Source organism: Castor canadensis, chromosome X, assembly GCF_047511655.1.
Source record: "Castor canadensis chromosome X, mCasCan1.hap1v2, whole genome shotgun sequence".
NCBI lineage: Eukaryota > Metazoa > Chordata > Mammalia > Rodentia > Castoridae > Castor > Castor canadensis.
In genome coordinates this window covers 33,894,748-33,902,552 of record NC_133405.1, presented here as the reverse complement: position 1 = coordinate 33,902,552, position 7,805 = coordinate 33,894,748, and the positions used below count along the sequence as shown (strand labels likewise).

Genomic DNA, 7,805 nt, shown 5'->3' with positions numbered 1-7,805 from the left:
AGCATCCTGGAGATCTGTTGGGCTCTTTTAGGATTAAGAACAAGTGCGGTAGAAATAGTAGGACATTCTTATAAGTGGTAATAATAAAACAGCCATGTACTATGCATTTCTGCAAAGTAGCACTTCCCAAATTGTGCTCTGTAGGTGTTCCACAAAATGTGATTCTACTGAATAAAAGTGTTCTGTTACAGTTAAATAAGTTTGTGATGCTTTTAGAAATTCATTATCTATGTTAAAGTTCTGATAAGTCCTACCATAAAGTCATCTGTTTAAATTTGTGTAATCTATTTTTCTCCCATCTTATTTAGCCTCCAGCTGATCAGTTTCTTCAAATGGAAAAAAATGTATCAATTAACTCAGAGTATCAACTAATCCAGGCAGGTTTATTGAGCTTAATAACATACAAATCAGGAGGCAGCTTCCTCTCTTAAACAGATTATGAGTCTAAATACTATAGCCCAGAATCTTCCTTAGTCAGTGGAACCAGCTTAAAGGTTATCACATTACCCTAAGACACAACCTTTATTTCCAAAGTATCCTTGGGGTATGTAATACCTAGCTTTCAAAAAAATTTTTAAAATACGAAATTGCATAAAATATTATCAATAATTATTTGAGGAAGATATTATTATTCCAGTTTTAAAGGCCTAATGATGTTAAGTACCTGCCCAAAGATGGTAGATATAAGGATTAGGGGTTAAAGTACTGCTTCTCTTATGCATATCCACGCTTGTCTAGTTAGACATGTAGAAATCTTTCTGTTGTATTGTTTTAGACTGTGCTCTGGCAGAGCCCCAGGGATTCTGAAAAGCACCCATAAGAGCCCACAAGGGGGCGTGATGAACAAGGAGCCAAGAGAGGTTGGGGGAGGAGCCTCTGTTTTTAAACCTTAGAAGCTTCACATATATTTGTTGAACATAGTAGGTTAGACAACATTTGTTTATAGGAATGCATTCCTAAGAAAATTTGTAAATTAGCTGAAAGATTAATTTTCTAGTTTGTGGGTAGACTATAGCAGCTGCTTTCTTTAGATAAATGTATCTTTACATAGACACAGACTCACAGAGTGTTAAATCTAAACATGTTTTAAGGCCATTTCTGGTTCTTGAAGAGACCTAATGGAGAATAAAAGGGGGCGCTGTAGGCAAAGAGAGGAATTAAGGGTTACAGTTTCTACCATCCCAGGGAGGATTTAGAGCATTCTGATAGAGGAGAAGGAGCTATATCTTTCTTCTCTGTTAGGTGGTCAGTACTTTTTATCAGTAGCCGTGGGCAGGTTCAACTGCTACAGTACTGGTTGGGTTTGTGGCCTATTGCTTTAGGTGGTCCTAGAGAAAGCACAACTTCTGCCCAATATCCCCTGTAATTACCATTATAGAGTCAGAAAAGTGTGGCCCGCATGCTTGATCATATGAAAGATGTGGTGTGACCAGATGTTTTAGGGGTAGGGCATTCTAGAAGGCATTTTGGGAGTAGGCACACCAAGCAAAATTTTTCTTATTAGCATTAAACTAATTGTACAAAGGAGTTTCATTGTGATATTTCTAGACATTCATATAGTATACTTAGATAAAATTACTCTCTTTATTAATATTTCTTATCCTACATTCCCCCCTTTAAAACATTCTTACCAGTTTATAGTGGGCTTCATTAAACTATTTTCATACATGTATATAGTGTACTTTGATCATATTCACCTTCCATCACCTTTTTCTTTCCTCTTCCACCTTCCCACTATTTACCCCCCCAAATAGTCTCCCTTTTACAATCATGTCATATTATTATATTTGTTATTGTTGTTATTAGGTCCAGATTCCATATATGAGTGAAAATATACAATATTTGCCTTTTTTGAGCTTGACTTATCTCACTCAACCTGATGATCCCAGTTCCATCCATTTTCTTGCAAATGACATAATTTCATTTTTATGGTTGAGTAATAATCCATTATGTGTATATACCACATTTTCTTTATCCATTCATCAGTTGTTGGGCACCTAGCCTGATTCCATATCTTGGCTATTATGAATAGTGTTGCATTATGGTGGCTACCAGTGCAAGGGGGGAGGACATAAGTTGAGGGTGGATGAGGGTGAATATGATGGATGTACTCTGTGTACGTGTATGAAAATAGGACAATGAAACCTGTCAAAATTGTCCTAAAAGGGGGAGGAGAGATGAGGGAGAACAATGGAGAGGGTGAATCTAATTAAGATACAGTGTAAGCATATATGTAAATGTCACAATGAAATCCTCCTGTACAACTAATATATGCTAATAAAATTGTAAAAAAAGAAATAATAAAGAGTAAAACATACCAATGGTAAAAAATTTAACTCATTAATTATTTTAAAGAACAAATAGGTAAAAGTGAGTAGACACTTCAATATTACCATAGTGTTGTTACCGGCTTAATTTATTAAGCTATGGTATGCAACTGTTTGGTCAAATATCAGTTTAAATGTTGCTGTGAATGTATTTTATAAATGTGAGTAACCACTATAGTCAGTTGACTTTAGTTTTTACTTTTTGGCAGTTCTGGGGTTTGAACTCAGGGCCTCATAATTGCTAGGCAGGTGCTCAACCATTTGAGCCGCATCTTCAGTCCTTTTTGCTCTGGTTGTTTTCGAGATAGGGTCTTGCTTTTTTGCCCTGCTCATCCTGGAACCCAATCCTCCTATTTGTGCTTCCCACATTAGTTTGGATGAGAGGAGGGTACCATCAGATAGGGTTTCATATGTTTGCCTGGGGCCAGCCTTGGACTGTAATCCACCTACCTATGCCTCCTACATAACTGGGATAACAGTTATGTGCCATCATGCCCAATCATGCCTAGTTTGCTGGTTGAGATGGGGGTCTTGCTAACTTTTGCCCTGGCTGGCCTTTTTTTACTTTTTTTGTGGCACTGGGGTTTGAACTCAGGGCCTCATGCTTGCTAGGCAAGTGCTCTTGCCACTTGAGCTACTCTGCCAGCCCTGGGCTGGCCTTGAACTCTGATCCTCCTAATCTCTGAATTCCAAATAAATGGGATGACAAGTATACTCTATCATGCCTTGCCTCTTAAATTTATTTTTTAAATTGGTATTTTATTTTTAGAGAATATAGATATGCATACATTTATGAAAAATAGTAAAGACATCTAATTTGCCCATTACCCAATTTTCTCCAAATGTAATATATTGCAAAACTATATTAAAATATCACAACGAGGATATTAACATAGTCAGTTGACTTTAAATAAAGCAGATTATTCTCCATAATGTGGGAAGTACTTATTTGATCAGAACTTTGAGAACAGAAACTGAGGTTTCCTTGAGAAGGAATTCTGCCTCGAGACTGTAACAAAGAAATTCTGCTAGTCTGCCATGTAGATTTTGGGCTTGTCAGCTTCCACAGTGGCATGATTCAATTCCTTAAAAGAATTTTCTTTACATATGTGCATATATATATGTATGCATACACACATAAACATATGTATGTATACACACATATACATATTCTGTTGGCTCTCTTTCTTTGGCAGACCTTCACAGATACAGTATTTAAATTCAAGTTGTTTAAGACAATGTTGTTATTACTTTTTGTTGTCAGATGCAGCTAAATTTGATTCTGACTGATTTAGTAAGTTTGGTATGAGGTGCTATAACCTTTTTACAGTTGAGAGATTAAGTGTGCTCATCCACTAAGAATCAGAATATTGGACTGGGGAAAAATCACTGGTTAAATAACCCTTTTATAGCCTAGTTTGTGACCTAGTATAAGGGAACCTTTCCAGGCTTACATTTGGAGAGAGGTAGCTCTTTTTTATCTCAGTTATGTCTTCATTCTCCTTTCCCAACCCAAGCAGAGCTGCTTGGTTGTTACCTTTCTTTTTCCCCCATGTGGAAATCAAAGAATACTGGGATCATTTTGTATTCAAGAGGGAGTTAGGCCCTATTTTTTTCCCCAAGGCAGATTTCATTCCTAGACTCACAGAGGTGCTATTTCTATTTTCATCTTCCTGGAATCTTCCTTTCTCAATTCTCACTGCATGTTGGATCCAGTCCATCCTGTCAGGTCCGACTGAAGACCCAACTCCTCAGATGACCCTCTAGGGTTATTCTTAATAGCTTGTTCTGAAGTTCTAGCAGGGAGACCCAGCTTTTTCCTACTCCCTAGTGGGAGCAGGAAACAAGAACCTCCATTACCTGGCAAGGTTTAGAAAGAGGTGCTCATGAAGCAATGATGAAAGAAAGAGATCCCTCCTCCACAGCCAATTTAGGTGAAGAAAATCTGCAATCAGTGGAGTGATAAGTCACAGCTGATTTCCAATCTCATCTAACCTCCTCTTTGAACTCCCACAATTCTTGTTATCCAGATGTCAACTCAAGACTTGGATTGATGGAGAGGCTTTATATTTCTATGTTGTTAAGAAAATTTGACTTATACCCCTTATTGCTCAGGGTCTCCTTTTATATATCCAAAGTGTTTTTGGATGTAGTCTATCTTTTCCAAAGCTTCTTATTTTAGCAGCACAAAAGAACTGACAGAGCAGATGTATTTTACTTCTCTTTTCCCACCAATCTCTGTGTGGGGAAGGGACTATATCCCCACTAGTTTGAAATATGTCTTCTACCTTAGAAAGCAGAAATTGAAAGGTTAGTTTTGGGTTTAAAAATAATTTTTTAAATCAGTGCTATACTAATACTTGCTGTTATTGTTTAATTTGGAAATTATTATTTGAAGTTCTTTATGTACACTTTATTTCATTATTGTATCTATTATGTAGATAAAGAAAGAAGCTAAGGAAAGTCAAGTAGCTTGTCCAAAGTCACACAGCTGGTGTTTGAATTGAGGTTAGTCTGCTGTAAATTCCATGAATTCAACCATATGCTGTACTGCCTCTCTTGTCAATGCTCCTCACTTACTCTTACTCTGTATGATTTTATTAAACATTTGGTAATATGGTATAGTGCAAATGGATCTAGAATTCAGACCACTCTTACTAGTGGAATGACCTTGGACATACCCGTATCATTTAAGTGACTGAACGAATGGATAATACACCTTGCAGGAATGTAGTGAAGATTAGATGTGGACATGCCTAGCACACAGAAAATGCTAAATGAAACTATTTTCCCTTTGGTCTTTTCTTTTTCATGTGGTTAACTTATGTTTTCCCGAAGAGACTATAAATACCTTAAGGTCAGGGGCTCCGATTTGATTTCTTGTAAGCCTCAGAATCATACATAGTTTGAGGTGCATTATAGAAGGGCAATTAGAACTTTGATATTGACTTAGATGAAATATTTTTCATTAAATTTGACAAACGCAAAAATATTTTGAGAGTTTTTTTCTCTCCATTTTGGAAGCAGATAATTACCATTGTTGGTCCTCCTTTATAGTATGTGACATCAGTATAAGCTTGTTTGTAAATGTTTTGGCAAATATTTTTTAATTTGGGAGATGAGTAATTTTTAATTTTTTACTTATAATTTTGTGTCTTTTTTCAAAAGGAGGAATAGCTTTTGATTTGAGAGGGTGAGTGAGTGGCTCAAGCAGTAGAGTACCTGCCTAGCAAGCCTGAGGCCCTGAGCTCATACCCCAATACCACCAAAAACAAAAAAAGGAACTGATTTGAGAATAACATTGGAAGCACATGGCTGGACATTATTATTATTATGCTTGAGCCACTCCACCAGCCCTTTGGTAACTCTTAGGACATTAAAACAGCATAGTTCACTGAGGTGACTAATCAAGTTAAAAACATAGCCAAACTATTTGTCTGTTTGACTAGGTTAGTTGACAGCATTTTTGTAATCAAAGTTACAGAGTGCCTAAATCTTGATATCTTAGGGTTTTGTGTTTACTATTTAACACCTTTGAAGAGAGGTTAAGAGACATGAAGGATAAGAAAAAAGGTCTAACATATGCCTAAAATGAGTTCTTAATGGAGGATCTAAAGGCAGATAATGGAGAGGCAAATTTAAAAAAGATAATAATAGAATTTTCCAAAACTCATAATGATATGAGTCTTCAGATTCAAGAAGTCTTGAGGAGAATGAATAAAAATAAATCTTCTTCTAGACACAAAATGATGAAATAGCTGTGCACCAAAGACACAAAACAGCTGTTTAGATTGACTTGCTCAAGATCACAGCGCTACTAAATAGTAAAGCCACTATTAAAACCCAGGATTATTTTTGATTCAAGCTGGGGTTTGAACTCAGGGCCTCATGACTGCTAGGCAGGTGCTCTTAACACTTGAGCTGCTTTGCCAGTCCAAAATCCAGTTCTTTTTTTTTCTGCAGACAGAGGTAATGATTTTTTTTATTGGACGTCTTCTTCCCGAACCAGTGGTGTGGTGATGGGTTGGCCAACAGCGTGCTGCTGGTGTAGGTTAATGATAATCTATATTTATAAAACGATAGTCCATCAAAGTGGGATGAATATTTTAGAGGTTGCGGACAAATCAAATTGTCTTTGTCAAATGGGTGCGTGCTCCAGTGTTGAGGGTGTTTTATGGCTCTTTCTGGGGTTCTCGCGGTGGCTGGAGAACCCAGTTCTTTTTTAACGATAAGGTTTCAGTATGTATTTCAGGTTGGCCTTGAACTCATGATCCTCCCACTTCAGCTTCACAAGTGCTGGAATTATAGGCATGCACCACTATATCCAGCAAACCCAGTGTTTTTAATCACTACTACCAAATCATCTAGTTACAAGCTCTCATCTATGGATGAGATAATTGAAACTAAGAGATGGCAGAGATTCCCCTTAGAATTTTATTGGCAGAAGATCTTGAAGTTATATTGACCTGTTTGCCTCAGAGGTAGAAAAACTATGAGTGATGAGAGAAGCCATGTTGTACCTTGGAAGAAATAATTCATGGATTATGGGCTGCTGTTTCTAGAATGGTCAGCAGCACTACAGACCATAGTTAACAAGAACACCCACTTATGTAGTGCTTATTATGTGACAGACATAGTTCTAAGTTATTTATACATGTTAACCCATTTAGTTCTCAGACCAATTCAATGAATCAGTTCAATTTAGCCCAGTTTTTCAGATGAGGAAACTAAGAGAGGGGAAGTGATTTGGAACAGTCATAAAGCTTGTAAATGGAAGAGCCAGGATTTACAGTACCCTAGATAGTCTGCAGAGTCCTCAACCTCTACAGTATGCTGCCTCTGGCACAAGCAAAAAAAATCCTGAAAAGTCAGTATCTATATATATCTTGTTCACTGCTGCATTCCTAACACCAAGCATAATGCTTGGTACATAATAGATAACCAATAAATATTTGCTACATTAATGAAGAAATAAATAACTTAATAAACTTGGTTTGTGATGCATATCCAGTGCAGCTGTGTGAATTAAACTGTCCCATTATCAGCTAGCTACTTAATAACGACGAGGCCTCCTGGTGCTTACCACAGGCTGTGTTCTTACACTGACTGTATAGAAAGAGGAGGCAAAGTAAACTTCCCCTATATGCACCTCAGCCCAGGCCCTGTGTCCGGTCTGTATTGTGAATGGGGAAACATGGAGTGGGAAAAAAAAATAAGAAAATTTCTTGCAAATAAGGCCAGTTTGTTCCTATGTAATCTGAGTGTCTAGGCAGTTAAAGTTGTGCCTAACTTCTCTTTCCTCCACCATCAGCCTTTCTCTATAGCCTGGGTGATCTGCCTGGTTCTGAGCCATAGCCCCATTGTAACTGAACCTTAGATGCCACTTGATGATTTGTGATTGCTTGAACCTAGAGGCAACAGGAGGACACTGAATAGAGAGAGGCCCAATTCTAATTTTAAAATATGGATCTGTAACAC

General features: G+C 37.3%; 1 non-coding gene across 1 annotated transcript; it reads left to right on the top strand.

The window, feature by feature from the left end:
- The first annotated feature begins 7,393 nt into the window (after positions 1-7,393).
- Positions 7,394-7,525, top strand: LOC141420141 (small nucleolar RNA SNORA51). Its single transcript, XR_012444827.1, has one exon. It is a non-coding gene; the product is annotated as a small nucleolar RNA SNORA51 (small nucleolar RNA).
- The last annotated feature ends 280 nt before the right edge of the window (positions 7,526-7,805 follow it).